Raw genomic sequence first — 16,607 nt, forward strand, 5'->3', positions numbered from 1 at the left:
ACTTCTTAGCCGGGCTCGGTGGCTCAGCCTGTAATCCCGCGCCTTTGGGGGGCTGAGGTGAGTGGATTGCCTGAGCCCGCGGGTTCGAGACCCGCCTGGGCAGCGAGACCTCACCTCTACAATAAAATAAAAAAAATCAGCCGGGTGTGGTAGCGCATGCCTGTAATTCCGGCTACTTGGAAGGCTGAGGCGGAAGGATCGCCGGAGCCCAGCAGGTCGAGGCTGCGGTGGCCGGGAGCGGCCGCTGCGCTCCAGTCTGGGCGACGGAGTGAGACTCCAACTCAAAAAAAAAAAAAAAAGACACTTCTTTTCCAATTACATATCTATGTAAAGGCAGATATTCTTCAAATACTTCAATCAAAACAACACCTCACAACATATTGAATGTAGACACAGGTATAAGATTTCAACTCTCTTCCATTAAGCGGGACACTAATTTACAAAAATATACAGCAATGCTACTATTCTCAATATACCTATTTTTCTCTGGAAAACATAGTTAATTTAATAACAACCATATGTTATCACATAATGGGTTTATTATTAATTTTAAATAAATGCATACATATTTTAAACACTTCTTAATTTTAAATTTGAATACAGCCAATATTAATAGATCACCTTAACCTCTTTGGAGAGCTCAATAAATTAAGTGTGTAAATGGTTCCCGAGTCTTCTCTTCCTACCTCTGATAACTGCCAACCTAGACAGACCCTCAAGACACAGTACACACATTGCTAGTCATATATGAGATGGCTCTAAGAAGGATGTCGATAAACTTTAAAAAAATTTTATCGTTACAAATTTATCTTAATTGACTGTGGAAAACAATACTGGTTTTCCTTTTTTATAGTTTTATACTTTTTTCTATACATTTACTTGTATTTAAAAATCCATTCAATGGAAACACACAGACATGGTAAAAATGATGGCCCTTGTATGTGAATGACTGGCATGTGAGAAGCCCTGATTCCCAAATATCTTTCCAAGATCGCAGTGCGTTGGCTTATTTTTTCCTAACTTGGGCCTTCTCACCCAACATTTTTACACACTAGCAATTGTAATGAAGAAATCGAATTTATTTAAATAACAAATTAATATCTGTCTCATTCAGACCACAAAGTTCTATTTGACACCTAGATAATTAGTTTGGTTTAACTATCCACAGAAACAATCTGAAGTTTCCATTTCATCCTGGGTTTTTAAAACATAGTTCTAGTTACACAGCAAGTAACATTTCTTTATGAAATAGCAAACATTACTCATCAGCTCTTTTACTTTAATCTCATCTTGTACCTATAAGTTACGTCAAACTCTAGGCTTCATTTAAACCAGAAAACATCATAAACTCACAGCATGTGGACACTGACCACTGCCTCCATTCACTTTCTAACTCCGTGAAAAGTGGCTCTGAAGCCATGAGAAACAGCACATGCCGGGGCATGGAGTGCTGAAGGAGACTTGGGTTCTTCGCCTGATACCGACCCAATGTTGTCTTGAGGCCCTGGGCAAATTTCTTGATCTCTCTGAATCTGGCTTTCCTTATTTGCAAAACAAGAAGTCGAACTAAATAATCTTCTAATTCAAACAGTCTGACTCAGAAGAGGACTAGAAACAGCTTGACAGGGAACCATTTCTCTAGGGCTCTCCAAAGAAAAAGAAGCACCAGCCCCTTAAGAGCTATCGCTCAGTCCACTGAATGCCAGCCTCTGCCGTGATGGACATGGACTTCACTTCCATTTAAACAACGTTATTTCGTTTTTCCTTTTATCTTGGTTTTAAAGACAGGGTCTCACTCTGTCACCCAGTCTGGAGTGTAATCATAGCTCACGGCAGCCTTGACCTTTTGGGCTCAAGCAATCCTCCAGCTTTAGCCTCCCGAGTAGCTGGGGCAACAGGTGTGAATCATCACACCTGATCACTTTTTAAAATTTTTTTGTAGAGATGGGGGTCTCTCCATGTTGACCAGGCTAGTCTCAAACTTCTGGCCTCAAGTGATCCTCCCACTTCAGCCTCCCAAAGCTGAGATTACAGGCATGAGCCACCATGCCCAGCCTAAACAGTGTTATTTCATCTAAATCTGTTACTCTACAATGGCACTGAAACTTAATATAATTAAAAGAAGGGGGCGGACACATCAGATGGTAGCAAGGCGTGGCTGCCTGAGCCCCAAGAACTGTGAATTCTAATCTTGGCCCTGCCACTGTCTTGGGACACATCATGTACCCTTTCTAAAACCTAGACAGCTTCCGGACAACGTTGTTAGCCTATCTCACAGAACCGTTGTGAGAAATAATTATAAAAATAGCAGTGTAAAAGAGTTTGCAAAATGAAGTGCTAAACTGAAACTTGGGCAACAGGCTAAGTATTCCTATCCCATCCAGCTATCTAATAAATTTACATTTGCTATTAGTTGAAAAGTTCCTAAGAATATAACTAATTAATCAATACGACACCAGCAGTCTGACAAACTGGCATGAAGTCATAGGCCTGAGACCTGAAAGAAATTGGACTCTGAGCATGATGACTTCTGGAAATTTAAAATCTCACCCATAACTAGAACCACATTATATACCTTCAGGGCTAGGTACACATCACGGTCAGGTCCACATTGTTCTACATATAACTCCTGTGAGGAGGAAATGTGAAAAGACTAACAAAAATGTTTTGGGGCGTTCAAACATTTAAAATATGTATATCTGCAAAATTGCCATGTAAAATATGCTTTTGTAGGATTGAAAAGATACTTTCCACATTTTCAAAAGTTGCTGTTGCTACTCTAAATAAATTTAGCTTTTAAAATAATTTCATTTAAACTAGGCAATTTAAGTATTAAGAACTGAAGAGAGAGAGACTCATTTCTCTTTTCTCTAAGTCATATACAAAGTGATTTAGGCCGGGCTCGGTGACTCAGCCTGTAATCCCGCGCCTTTGGGAGGCTGAGGTGAGTGGATTGCCTGAGCCTGCGGGTTTGAGACCCGCCTGGGCAACTTGGCGAGACCTCATCTCTACAATAAATAAAAAAAAAAATTAGCCGGGCATGGCGGCGCGCGCCTGTAGTTCCAGCTACTCGGAAGGCAGAGGCGGAAGGATCGCCGGAGCCCAGCAGGTCGAGGTTGCGGTGGCCGGGAGCGGCCACTGCACTCCAGTCTGGGCCACCGAGTGAGACTCCAACTCAAAATAAACAACAACAACAACAACAAAAGAAAGTGATTTAGAATCGTAAAACCAAGGTTGATAAAGGAGTGCAAGTGTGTGAGTGTGCACGCACAAAAGCAGAGGTCAGGAAAACAGCTGGAGTTGCCCTAGACTTTTGAGATTTGTGGTTGGTCATTCCTCTGGTGGCTGGTGGGTCTGTTTTTCTGTTCACCTATTCTTAGTGATGAAAGCCAGTCAGTTGTCTTCAGGACAACCTCTTTAAAGGAAGAGCTTCAATTCTGGCATAATGAAAGGCCTAAATAAATGAATGCATGAGTTTTGTCACCTCTGTGTTCCTGGGACTCCCGCTCTGCCAGCCTAACACTTCTTGCAAACCTAGCAACAGTCTGTCCTCCTAGACCGGCAGAAGCTTGCCTGGATTGTCCTGTGTTCCTTTGCTGGATACAAAGATGTAGTCATGGTCAGATTCCCTTGTCTCATTTCCATAGAGTTTAACTAAATGACAATCTGGCACTCCATCTTGTCTCTCAGTCAACAGGAAATGGCAGCTCCACTGAGACCAGGCTGAAGGGAAAAGAAACTTTTTTGCTAAAACCAGCCAACCCAGACATTTCTTATTCTACAGGTAGTCGATAAAGTATTAATGACTGCAGAGATTTAAAAGGCCCCAGACAAAGAACCTATTTCACACTTTTCCTTTCTGGTTTGCCCTTCGGATCACTTTATATCTACAGGCAAATGTAACTCAGGAAACAAACTCCAAAATAAGTTATCCCCAATGACACAAAGAGAGTGGACTTCTTTTCCATTATTTTACTGCAGGGAACTGAAAAACAGCAATTCTTTGCAACTTGCAAGTCTGTGACAAAAGAAAAGAAACCTCAGATGGAAGGTGAGAACGAGAAAGAGAGAAAGGACAATTAAACTTCTCCGATGACCAACCGGAAGTAACTCAGATAATGACACATGTGCCAGGTACACTCCCAAGCTCTCTGTGGAAATCTTCATTATGGCTGTTACACAAAGATCATTTCAACAGTTTCTCTAACATTACTGGTGGGCATCTAAAAATATGTCAGAAGCTGTAATACAGACCAGAGATAAACCTTCCATTTTTTTCCAAGTGCTTTCCTTCCCTTTTGAAACCTCGTAGCCAACAAATGAGGAGCAATGGAAATTAAACAAAGTAGGATCAATGTCCTGTTCACTAAAATGCATCAAATGAACTAAGTACGTGATTCCAACTTGTCAGAATTAGAGAAAAACATACATATACATTATTGTGTATATATGCGTAATAATATACTTACATATTATATTTTATAATTTTTGAAATGAGCACATTGGGTACATTTAGTGAGTTTTGCCGGAGGTAAAATGAATAGTTCTCCAGGGAATTTTTGTCTCTCTTTAGTCAGATGGTCTCTAAAACAGCACCCTGATCAAACCATCCCTCTCCCATTAAAAAAAAAAAAAAAGATGTGAAAACCAAAGGAAGAATTCCTAAAAGTTGGGAAATTGAATGTTTATTTTTGCTATTGTTTTCATACTAAATAGGAACATGAAAGAAATCATTCATTCAGCAGCTGCATCTAATTTAATATGAAGCTCCCCAAAGAGGAGTGAACAGGATGTGAAGAGCAGTTAAACATGGATGCTAATATTTTGTGAGGCATCTGGTACTGTTCCACCACCTAGAATTCTAAGAATCAAATTAGCAGATTCAATTCTGCCAAAGTTATCAAATTATTTGTCAAAAGAATTTTGCAAAGCAGTCTCCTCCTTTCAACATCTGCTCTACCCGTCCAGCAAGGACCAAAGACGACCCTCAATATGATTTGTTGGGATGATACATTTTGCCAGTGGCTGGTCTGGCTGAACCCTACACCTTATACCATAAAAACCTTCAATTAATGAGTCAGTCCACAGAGAACTCTAATAAAACCGTGCACCTTTAGGTCCATATAGAGGTGATTCAAATATCTTGAGTTGGAAGATGTTGGACTGCAAAATATTTACATATTTTGCAAATATAGTCAAAGTGTTTTAGCCTGTATGTCACAATTTTAAGTGAACCCCCACCAGCAAATAAATAAAAGCAGCCTTTTTTGCCATAAGAGGAAAAGTAGTAAGGGTTACTCTGACGTTATACTCAGAGTCTTTTAATCTGCTTGAGACATATTACTTATTCCTAGAATATTTGGTCATTCTATCAAGTCTGACATCCTTGCTGCACTACTGAAATCAGATGACAGACACTGGGCAAAACCTGTTAGACAAAAAAGCTGAAATGAAAGTTTCCAGGGATTTTGCTTGCCAGTGACTCTCAAGGGTTAGGAATGAATGAGTATTTATTTGTCTAGGATGTGGGCAGTTTGGCTTTTTCATACAGGAATTTCTCTTCCCTCCAAGCAAAATGAAAGCTGGCGTTCTAGGGTCCATCAACCATACTTAGATTTGAAGACAACTGACTGGAACCTGTCCAGCAAGGATGTGACTTGTGTAGCTCGAATTTATGGCGGCGCATCTGCTGTGAGTGGTGTCTTGAATGGAGGCCAGGCTCTCTTCCGTCAGTCACATCCATATGCTACGCATGTGCTCACTGTACGCACGCTCCTTAAATTTAGCTCTTGTGGGTACATGTTCTACACGTTTCCCCTGTACATGATTTTTTGAAAAATATGCTTTAGAAAATATACACAATCTTTTCAAAGTCTTTGCTGACTCACTGGGGGTTCTTCTGAATGTTTTCCTTTCGAAAGCCTTCCAGTTAAATAGTCAAAAGTGTACAACAAAAGCTACCCTTAGTCTACTAAGATTAAAACCTACTGTTCATTCCATGATGGCCTGTCAGAAAACTTCTTTTTTTCTACCCAGAAGCAGACTATACCTTTTTTGGGGAGACTAGAAAATGAGAAAAGAGAGGAAAACAATCATCCTGGCCTGTTTGGGTCCAGTTTATGTGTTAGTCTTTCACACAAGTTGCATTCTAAAGCTTAGGAAAAGGACAACACAGGTTTCAACACTACAGTTGTCAGTATGACTGCCTAGGAAGTGTCTCCCTTAAGCCCATGATTTAGGAGATGGAAATGTAGACATTCCTGGTTTTAAAATTCAAGCAGCTCTGTTATCCATTAGATTAATTTCCATTGCTCCTTATTCCAATGCATGGGTAGTGAACCAAAGTCATTACCTGGGTCAGGCATTTCCGGAGCAAGATTGAGAAATCCAGTCTCATTGGTTGGCTGCAGCTTTCCTGGAGGCTTCTTCATCCGACTGACACTTGGTGATTGCATTTTATCATCTTCGCATCTCAGAAAACAAGAAGGTGTTATTATGGTGGATGCTTCTAAATATGTTCCTACTTAGCATTTAAATGCACACTTTCAAAATGTTCAATTTGTGTTTCCCTTGATCCTGAAATCAAAGTTCTGTTTTTCTTCTCCTATAGACAGATAAGGTAGACGCCTCTGCTTTCATCTTATTTTTTGTAAATCCTGGAGGGCCAGGACTATGCTTTCTTTCGTTTTGATTTCTTCTTTTTTCTCTTTTTATCTCACTTTCCTCATAGCATCTGCAGTCCTATGCATTCAGAAAGCATTCTTAATTGGCTGCGTGTCCCTCTGATTACCAAGCTTAAGATTTGTGAAACAATAGCTTCCGAAATGATTTTCCTCTAACCTCCTACATCATTTGAAAAATATACCCAATGATATAATGTGAAATATAGGATTGACATTTTTAATATGTTTTTGGATTTTTATCTGCTCTGAGAAAGTCTTTAAAAGACAACTTGCATCAAAAATTTCAAAGGAATTATTGTTACTGGAGATATTCACAGTTTTAGAGTGGTTGACAGCAAAATAATTGGATGGCAGTAATATAATTGATTAATTCAGTAAATTCAACCTGTAAAATAGTTTGGAATATCATATGGAACAAAACATCTAAATATTTAACAGTCAGTCAATTATTTTACCATCATGTGGCCAGTCACAGATTCAAGGAGAAAAAAATAATCCCCAAGCAATGACTTTGTAAGGTATATTGCTAGATGTCTTCCTTGAGGAAGAGTAATTCTCTATTCAATCTAGCTGATATTTTTAGGGTCACTGCACTTGATCAAATGCTAAAGAAAAAAAAACCATTAAAAGATTTTACCCAGGGCTAAGAATCACTGAGAACTAACACTCTGAGACAGGAGTTTTACACAGCTCTTACTTCATGAATCTTTCTTCAGGCTACTATAAAAATTCAACCATTTTCAAAGAAGCACTTAGAGTTGCATGAAACGTCACATAGCTAACTACTCGTGAGTCCCTATAGGGTCTAGTGACTTCCACACCCTTCCTAGCTCACACATATCCGTGGCGCTCACATTAACAGCCCTGGCCACCTCCTCTGGTCTTGAAAGAAGCAGCAGTGCGGTTTTCCCTTTCAATAGAGGCTTAGAGACTAAGGTGTATTTCACATGAAACTCTTATCGTTGCGCTGGGAGAGAGTCATTCTGTGTCTTCAAGTATTCCCAAACATTTGGCCTTATCTCACATCTGCTTCAAAATGAGCCTTCTTTCTCCTACTACAAGAGGAATGTTATCCCTTCACACGACCCTCTTTCCTGTGACTGCGCCACCTCCAACCCCATCCAGTCAGTCACTGAATCCGGCCTTTTCTCACTCCTAAATTTCCCTCATCCACCCTCATGACTCCAGGCCCAGAGCTGTGGGCTGCCTTCAGACCCTTCTCACCCTAGATTACCGCAATACCCCTCTCCAGCCTTCTTCTCTACTTCTTCCTCCACACTGCTGACAAAGAATATTTTTAACTTTGAATTTTGAAGTAATTTTAGACTTACAAAGAAGTTGCAAAATCAGTACAGAGTTCCTGTATTCATCTAGCTTTCCCTAATGTTCATCTCTTATATGACTGCAGTACAATTACAAAAAATTTCTAATTAATATTATTTTAATGGAAAAAGTATGACTTTATACAATTATGAGGTATAGTGTGATATTTTGATATAGGTATACAATCTGGAATAATTGAATCAAGATGTGGTAGGTCATCTTCAATTTACTCTCTTCGTTGCTTGGGAATACACATTATTATTGACTATAGACACCCTGCCGTGCAATAGATCTCAAAACTTATTCTTCCTGTTTAACTGAATCCTGATACCTTTTGACCAACAACTTCCCGTTTTCTCCCCCAACCACTTAGACTTTGATAACCACAAATAAGTGAAATCATACAGTATTTGTCTTTCTGTGCCTGGCTTATTTCACTTAGTAGAATATTCTCCAGGTGAATTCTAAATGGATCAAAGACCTAAATGTAAAACTCAAACTATAAGAACCTTAGAAAATGCAAGAGACACCCTTATGGAAATTGGAACTGGCAACCAATTCCTGATCAAAACCCCAAGTGCCCATGCCATAAGAAATAAGATAGACAAGCAGGATCTCATCAAACTAACAAGCTTCTGCAAAGCCAAAGAAACCATCAAGAGAGCAGGGAGACAGCCCACGGACCGGGAAAAGATATTTGCCAACTGTATTTCTGACAAAGGCCTAACATGAGATGAGAAAAACTACCATCTCCATATACAACTCATTTGTGCTGTGCCCCAACAAGAACCTGCTTTAAATTTCTACATCGATTTACAACCTCCGTACTGTGCCCTGCAAGGTTAGTGGCTACTGAAAATACCACCAAGACAGGGCTATCTAAAGACACATTTGGAAGTGTGTCACCTATGCCAAAAAAAAAAAGACAATGTACAGTTTAACAACAAATATTACACAGCCTTACATTTCAACTTCTTTCTTTAAAAGAAGTGAGCTTTGTACGGGGGGGTGGGGGTTAAAGACTGTTTAGATAAGGAAAAAATAAACTTGCGCTAGAACCAACTTACTCATCATCTTCTACATCTTCATCCTCTTCGTCTCCTTTCTCTTCCTCATCCTCCTGCCCTTCCTTCTTTTTCTTGCTCTTTTCAGCTTTGACAACTCCCTTTCTCGCACATCAGTCTTGCCCTTAGCACGGTCCGCAGCAGTGTCCTTTTCCTGTTTCTCCTTCAGCTTCATGATCTTCTCGTGAGGCTGCTTGTCATCTGCAGCAGTGTTATTCCACTTCCCTCCAGGTTCTTCGCGCCGTCACCAGTGGATAGGCTGGGATGCTCTCCTTTGATTTGGGGGTGACACTCAGAACAGAACCAGAAAAGGGCCAAGGGAGGCCTCTTGGGTGTGTTGGGATCCTTGAACTTCTTTTTTGTTTCCCCTTTAGGAGGGACATAGCTTTTCATTTCTCTTTCATAACGGGCCTTGTCCCCCTTTGCCAATGTCTTCAAATTTTCCCTTCTCTTTAGCAGACACGGTCTTCGCTCTCTCTGAGCACTTCTTAGAAAACTCTGAGAAGTTGACAGAAGCCTCTGGGTGCTCCTTCTTGTGCTCCTCCCAGCAAGTTTGCACACAGATTGCAGATGATGACATTTTGCCTCTCGGCTTCTTGAGATCTCCTTTGCCCGTGTTTAGTTATTTTCTTCAGCACGGCACAGAGTGACCCAGTGCTGGTCTGGCTCTCACCTGCCCTGGGGCTGTCTCTGTGAAGCTCAATGTACCCCAATGACCGTGAGAGCAGGAGCTAGGCGCAGCCTCCTTACTTTCACCACTCTGTAACCACCTTTTGACTTTTTATCATCTATTTTCACTGATATAAATATCGCATCCCCTGCACTTCTTAGGTTTCCACTTGTGTGGGGTATCTTGTCCCATCCCTTCACTTTCAGTTTATGCTTGTCCGTAGGAGTAATATAAGTCTCTTGCAGGAAGCATACAGTTGGTTCTTGTTTTTTGTTTGTTTTGTTTTGCTTTGTTTTGTTTTAATCCATTCAGGCACTCCATGATTTTGGACTGGAAAATTTAACTCATTTACATTCAAAGTAATTATTGATCGGTAAGGACTTGCTATTGACATTTTATCATTTGTTTTCTGGTTGTCGGTAGAGTCTTCGTTTCTTCCTTCCTCTCTTGTTGTCTTCCTTTGTGGTTTGATGGTTTTTTGTGGTGGTATGTTTTTAATTCTTTCTGAAAAAGTCGAGGACTATTTTTCTTTGATGGAAAACTTTATTAGTGAGTCAATCTTCTTACTCATCATTAGTCCATTTAGATTTTCTGTTTCTTCATGATTCAGTCTTGATAGGCTGTATGTGTCAAGGAATTTCTTCATCTAGTTTATCCAATTTGTTGGCATATGGCTATTCATAGTAATTTCTTATGATCCTTTGTATTTCTGTGGCATTTGTTATAGTGACTCCCCTTTCATTTCTGATTTTATTTGCATATTCTCTGCTTATTTTCTAATTAGTCTAAGGGGTTTGTCAATTTTATGTATCTTTTTAAAAAATCAACTCTTAGCTTTGTTAATTATTTCTATTGTTTTTCTAATCTGTTTTATTCATTTCTGCTCTGATTGTTATTTCCTTCCTTCTGCTAATTTTGGGCTTAGTTTCTTCTTTTTCCATTTTCTTGAGGCTTGATATTAGATTATTTGATATCTTTCTTCTCTCTTGATATTGGTGCCTATTGCTATAAACTTTCCTTTTAGGACTTTTCTTTTCCTGCTTAAGTTTTGGTATATTGTGTTTCCATTTTTTTCCCTTAGATATTTTAAAATTTTCTTTTTGATTTCTGATGCTACCCATTGGTTGTTTAGGAACATGTTGCTTAATATTAACATATTTGTGATTTTTCCAAGAGTTCTCCTATTAATGATTTACAGTTTCACGCCATTGTGGTAGGAAGAGGTACTTGATATGATTCCAATCTTCTTAAACTTACTAAGATTTGTTTCGTGGCTAATATATGGTCTAGCCTAGACAATGATCCATGTTTGCTTGAGAAAAAAGATGTGCATTCTGCTGCTGTTGGATAGAATGTTCTTTATATATCTATTAGATTCATTTAGTCTAGACTATAATTCAAGTCCATGTTTTCTTACTAATAGATGATCTGTCCATTGTTGAAAGTGAGGTACTGAGATCACCTACAATTATTGTATTACAGTCTATGTCTCTTTTGGATTATGTAATAATTGCTTTGTATATTTAAATACTCTGATGCTAATATATATATAAACATATATATATATGGTATGAAAATTAAGTTCTCAAGCTCATGTGAGAAAAAGTGCTACATAACACATTGCTGAATATCACTGTGGCCATCTTCAAAGTACTCTGGGAAGCTAGGCACTGATGCCAGCACCTAGTTTATCCATCAAAACCATTTTCGAACTCTTTCTGGAATGACCATCAAAGCTGTCATTGTGAGAATGTCAGAGTTTGAATTAGAGCAACAAACAAACATTACATTTCTTATTAAACTTGGCAAGAGCGGAAGTGAAATTAGGGATATGTTAGTCCAAGTTTATGGGGATAACACCATGAAGAAAATGGCAGTATACAAATGGATTAAATGTTTTTCTGAGGGGAGAGAAAGCATTGCTGATGAAGAGAGGTTAGATGGCCAGTGACGAATAGAACTGACAAAAACATTGCGAAAATTCATCCAGTTGTATGTCAAAATTGTTGGCTGACTATGAGGCACAATAGAGAGACAGAAAAATCTTAACTGAAAATCTTGGCATGAGACAGGTGTGCAAAAATGGTCCTGAAGGAGCTCTTGCATCACAACAATGCACTGGCTTACTCAGCACTTTCTTTGAGAGAGTTTTTAGCCAGTAAATGAATAACTGTATTGGAGCACCTCCCTACTCACCTGCTCTGGCCCCTAGTGACTTTTTTCTTTACCTGAAGATAAAGGAAATATTGAAAGGAAGACATTTTGATGACATTCAGGACATCAAGGGTAATATGATGACAGCTCTGATGGCCGTTCCAGGAAAAGAGTTCCAAAATTGCTTTGACAGGTGGACGAGGTGCTGGCATCAGAGCATAGCTTCCCAAGGGGAGTACTACAAAGGTGACCACAGTGCTATTCGGCAATGAGGTGTGCAGCACTTACTCTATGATGAATTCATGAACTTAACTGTCAGATGTCATATTTAATTGTTTTGTCATCTTGATGAATTGCCCACTTTATCATTATATAATGATCTTTTTTGCCTCTTTTTACAGTTTTTGACTTTTTAGAATCTATTTTTACTGCTATAAATATAGCTGCCCTTGTCCTTCTTTGGTTTCCATTTGTGTAGAGTATCTCTTCCTCATTCCCATTTTCAGTTTATGTGTGCCCTTACAAGTAACATGAGTCTCTTGCAGGAAGCATATAGCTCAATTTTCATTTTTTTGTTTGTTTGGGTTTTTTGAGAATTTTTTTGTTGTTGTTATTTGTTTTTTGGTTTTTTGTTTGTTTTTAGATCCATTCAGGCTCTCTATGCCTTTTGACTGGAGAATTTAATCCATTTACATTCAAAGTAATTATTGATAGATAAGACTTGCTATTGACATTTTATCATTTGTTTTTTTATTATTTATAGATTCTTTGTATCTTTCTTCCTCTCTTGCTGGCTTCCTTTGTGGTTTGAAGGTTTTCTATGGTGGTATGGTTTGAATTTTTTCTCTTTATATTTTATGCAATTACTATGACTTTTTGCTTTTTAGTTACAACAAAGCTTAAATAAAACAATTATAACAGGCTATTTTAATCTGATAACTAGGCTTTAATTGCATACAAAAACTCCATGCTTTCACCCCACACTTCATCTATGTAATATGTCAAATTTTACAGCCTTTTAAAATTTGTAATTCTTAACAATTTAGTAGCTATAGTTATTTTTATAGTTGTAGAGATTAAATTTCTCTACATTCCACCCTTACAGTATTATTCTGAATATGACTATATATTGCTTACACCATTGAGTTTTTAACTTTCACATGTTTTATACTATTAGCAGTCCTTCATTGCAGCTTATAGAACTTCACATAACTTCTGTAAGGCAGATCTAGTGGTGATAAATTTTTTTAGCCTTTATTTCTCAGGAAATATCTTATTCCTCATTTTTGAAGTACAGTTATACCAGATAAAATATTCTTGATTGGTAGTTATTTAACTTTGTATATGTCATCCTGGTGTGAACTTCCTGCTGAGAAAATGCTGTCAGCTGTATTGGGACTCTTTTGAATATGATGTTTCTTAACTCTTGCTGCATTAATAATTATTTCTTGGTCTTAGTTTTATTATAAATGTGACTTGGTGAACTCTTCTTTGGGTTGAAATGTTTTGGAATTCTTTGAGTTTTCTGTTCCTGGATGTTGTCATCCTGTCCCACCGTGGGAAAACTTTCAGCTATTACTTTTTAACATGCTGTCTGGGACTTTTCTCTATCTTCTTCTTCTTCAATTATATGAAGATTAAGTTCTCTTGATGGTGTTCCATAATTCCCATAAGCTTTATTTTTTTCTTTTTGTTTCTCTAGCTGGATAATTTCAAATGTCTGATCTCTGTCTTTGATCTCACTGAATCTTTCTTCTGTCTGATGAAGTTGCTTTTGAAATTTGTTTTTTAATTTTTCAGTTTGGTTATTGTATTCTTTATCTCCAGGATTTCTATGTGTTTTGTTGTTGTTTTACTATCTGGATGTTGAAGTTTTTTTGTCATACTTCTCATTTTGCTTATGAGTTGTTTTACAAATTTAATTTAATTTTCCTGTATGTATTTTCTTGTAATTCCCTAAAGAATTAAGGAGATTATTCTGAGTTCTTTGTCAATCATTGTATAGATCTCAATTTCTTCAGGGTTCATTATTGAAAGGCATTTTTAGTTTCTTTTGGTAGTTATTACCCTGGTTTTAAATAATACTTGTGCCCTTGCATTGGTTTCTGCACATTTGAGGAAATGGCCACCTCTTTAGCCCTTTGAAGGTATTATTTGATGGTGGTAGACTTTTACTATTTAGTCTAGCCTGGGATATTAAATGGGCCAGCTGGTGGTGACCTCAGGCAGGCAGACCTTTCTTTTGGTTTTCTAGGTTGACCTGTATTCTGAAGTCGACTAGAATGACTGACTATGCTCCACAGTTTAGAGAGACCACTGGCTAGACTCTGAAGTCAGGTGGAGCTGGGGCTAAGCTCTGCGATTGCCACTGATCAGACAGGGTTGTGGGCTGCCTTTCCTGACTGGGTGGTATTGTGTTTGGAATCTGTAGTCAGGTATGGCTGCGACCTGGGTTCCCAGGTGGTATTGCTGTTAGGACTCTGCATTTGGGCAAGGTCTCTGGGGTCACCGCTGAGCCACTCAGGAGGAGCAGAGCCAGAGGCTATGCCCCAAAGATATTCATGGATGTTTACTTGCTTCCCAGCCTGGGGACTCCTTCAGCAGAGCACTGAGGTTTGGTGGGGTTGGGCAAAGCCAGATGTTTCTGTTTGTAGACCTGCACTTGCCTTCCAGCTGAAAGATATTTTTAACTGAAATCTTATCATGTCATTTCCTGGCTTAGAATCAGCCCGTGCATCTTCAACACCTTCAAGACAAATGCAAACCCCATGGTGTGGCTACAGCACCCTCCACAATCTTACCCTCCCAGCTCTTCAGCTTTGTCTTCCACTAATTTTCTACTTGTGATGGTTAATTTTACATGTCAACTTGACTAGATCACGAATACTCAGATATTTGGTTACACAGTATTTCTAGTTATGTCTATGAGGATAGTTCTAGATGAAATTAGCATTTGAATAGACTGAGTAAATATCGCCCTCCTTAGTGTGAGCGGGTATCGTCCAACCCACCGAAAAACAGCACAGAACAAAAAGGTGGAGTCAGAAATAATTCATTCTTTCTGCCTGACTGCTGTGCTAGTGTACTGGTCTTCTCCTGCCCTCAAATTGGTACTTACGCTATTGGTGCTGTTGGTTTCCAGGCCTTCAGACTTGTCCCGGAACTATACCGCTGCCTCATCTTGGTCTCCAGTTTGCAGACAACAGATTACGGGACTTTTCAGCCTCCATAACTGCATGAGCAAATTTCTTATGCTAGATATAGATAGATAGAGATAGAGATAGAGAGATGGAGAGATAGAGAGATAGAGATAGAGATAGAGATAGAGAGATAGAGACAGATAAACAGATAGACTGCTTTGGTTTCTCTCGAGAATCCTACCACACTACCTGGGTTCTACTCGCCTGTAGTTTCTGGAATTTGTTCTCATTTTTCTGGGTCTGTGCACATGCTATTTTCCTTGGACGCCTCACACACCACTTTTCACTCCCCATTTCCTATTTTTACTTGAATAACCCCTACCTGCTCTTTGAGACTTGGCTCTGCCCCCTTCTTTGATTCCTTCAGCACTTGGGCATCTGTTTGTCATAGTATTTGTCACGCTCTCTTATCATTTCTGCTCGCCAGATTCTCTCTCCCACTAGATTCTAGGCTCTAGTGTCTACAACAGTAGCTGACACATCATGAGTTTTCATCATGCCTGAAACAGAGGCCAGCAAACTATGACCCATGTGCCAACTCCACCCTATGCCTGTTTTGGTAAATGAAGTTTTATTGGACCACCGCCATGCTCATTCATTTTTGTATTGTCTATGGCTGCTTTGGCACTAGAACAGCTGAGTTGAATAGTTGCAACAGAAACCATATGGCCCTCCAAGGGTAAAATATCTGCTATCTACTCCTTTCCAGAAAAAGTTTGTCAACCACTAGTCTAGTGGATAAACCAACAGTCAACTACATTTTTATATTTGATTATCAAGGGCAATGTGTGTTAGGAAATGATGGATTTGTTTTAAAAGATACCATTTTATTGCATTAATTGTGATCATCATAAATTAAAAGGTAAGAACTGGCAAAGATGTCTTAAAATAAAAACTCCCTGCAATGGTTCAGGGAAATAGTCACTCACACACTGCTGGTGTGAGTGTAAATTACAACATTATTTCTGGAAGGCAATCTGACAATATGCCTTTAAAGCATTAAAGTTTTGCATAATGACCTTTGTTGCAGAAATTCATTTCTAGGAATTTGTCCTGAGGGATAATCAGAGATGTACACAAAGATTTGTGTCTCACCTTGTTAATTGGAGCATTACTTACAATATGGAGAAATATACCAACTAAATACCACCTAAATAGCTAGAGAAAGAAAAACGGTTAAATAAATTATGTTACATCCAGAGCCTGGGAAATTAATTTAGCCATTACAAATCATGCATAAAACATGTATTAATATAGTAAAATGCTCACAAAATATTGTTAACTGGGAAAAGCAAGTTCTAAAAATGTCAGTACAATATGATACCCTGTTGTTTTTAAAATATATGTAATACATGCGCTGAGACAAGCAAAAAGACTAAAAGGAAACATGTCAGAAGTCGAACAGGAAGCATCTCTTTTATGCCTGATATTTATTTTCTTTGTTGTTTATTTTTGCATTTTCTACAAGAAAGCTTATTTCTTTGGCAATTATCATTTTTGTAGAAAGAAAGAT

The 16,607-nt window shown here is 38.6% G+C and overlaps 1 long non-coding RNA gene across 1 annotated transcript in view; it reads right to left on the reverse strand.

Annotated features, from left to right (window-relative positions):
- LOC103266425 overlaps positions 1-16,607 on the reverse strand; it is a 35,718-nt gene that overhangs the window by 7,100 nt on the left and 12,011 nt on the right. The window contains exons 2-3 of the long non-coding RNA XR_002482308.1: positions 15,013-15,148; positions 6,353-6,471 (exon numbers count right to left, since the gene is read on the reverse strand). This is a non-coding gene — a long non-coding RNA (uncharacterized LOC103266425). The remainder of the gene's footprint in view (positions 1-6,352; positions 6,472-15,012; positions 15,149-16,607) is intronic.

This window comes from Carlito syrichta, unplaced genomic scaffold, assembly GCF_000164805.1.
Source record: "Carlito syrichta isolate Samal-C Ts95f unplaced genomic scaffold, Tarsius_syrichta-2.0.1 Scaffold307180, whole genome shotgun sequence".
NCBI classification, from domain to species: Eukaryota; Metazoa; Chordata; class Mammalia; order Primates; family Tarsiidae; genus Carlito; species Carlito syrichta.